This window comes from Pseudophryne corroboree, unplaced genomic scaffold (genome assembly GCF_028390025.1).
Source record: "Pseudophryne corroboree isolate aPseCor3 unplaced genomic scaffold, aPseCor3.hap2 scaffold_614, whole genome shotgun sequence".
NCBI lineage: Eukaryota > Metazoa > Chordata > Amphibia > Anura > Myobatrachidae > Pseudophryne > Pseudophryne corroboree.
In genome coordinates, this window is record NW_026970210.1 from 97,750 (window position 1) to 98,944 (window position 1,195).

General features: G+C 35.6%; 1 non-coding gene across 1 annotated transcript; it reads right to left on the minus strand.

Annotated features, from left to right (window-relative positions):
- Positions 1-892: 892 nt before the first annotated feature.
- TRNAS-ACU (transfer RNA serine (anticodon ACU)) lies at positions 893-966 on the minus strand. The gene has a single exon. It is a non-coding gene; the product is annotated as a tRNA-Ser (tRNA).
- Positions 967-1,195: the final 229 nt, after the last annotated feature.

Here is a 1,195-nt window from a genome sequence, read left to right on the forward strand (position 1 = left end):
TGGAAGCATGCTGGGCCCATTACCCAGAGGTAGGCAGATTGAAACTATCCTCTGCTATATGCATTTTTTTTGTTAATTAAAGTAATCCAAAACTGGTATTGATATGTTAGCTATTTTATGTTTACTTAAAGTACAATAACTTTTACCATTTTAATTTGTTTTAATAGTATATTGACAGTATTGTTTTCTTTCAAAAATCCACTTAATTTTCTTTACCCTATTATTAAAATGGTAATTGACAAAAACAAACTACATTGTCACCAGAAGAGCAATACAAAATGTACAAGTGATATATTAAAATCATCTTTCCAGCTTGAATTTCAATGATGCATTGGGGCAACGATTTTGTGAGAAACATCTTCACCCTTAAATAAAGATTTTCTTAATTCCTTACCTGTGTGCTAATTAGATATCACCTTGTTTTCACATTAAACAGACTTCCACATGAGAAAGCAGCAAGGATGCAGTGGCGTTAATGTTTCCTGGTGTCAACCTGTATTATTTCAGTAGAAATTGAAATGAGGATGCATCTTGCTGCCTTTCCAATGAAGCAAGTTTAATTTAGTAATAGGTGAAAAACCATCCCTACAAAGGTGTTAATCAGAGACTTGGCTTTGTGGACACTTTTCAGAGAACAAATTTGTTAGCATAAAAATAAAGCCAGAAAATGAAGAGCTGTTTAATCACTCAATTGGATTTTTTTTCCAGCATATTTCTTTTTCTCTGCAACCCACTGCTAAATTGTGCTTCCTAGCTGTTTTTATAAAATCACTGAATCAAATCTAACTCTGATTACATCAGAGAAGGCCAGGTACCCTACACCATAACAGGGGGTTTGAAATTTTGACTTGTCTACTTAAAGATCACCAAAATCTGATAACAAGGTCAATTACGTCCCTGGGTGGGATTGAACCACCAACCTTTTGGTTAGTAGCCAGACACACTACCCGATTGCGCCACAGAGACACTTTGTAAAAAGTACGTACTGACAAAGGCTAATAAGCATACATCTAGAACGTTTCCTAGAAAAACTTTAAAAAGTCAATAATCTGGAGAGTTTTTGTAAGATGTTTCTTCCATCAACCAACGAAGAAACACATTGGTACTTTCCCATGATGAGTGAGTGCTTCAGGATCTCTTGCACTTACATGTGCAGCAGAGTACTGCAATGGAAGCATGCTGGGCCCATAACCCA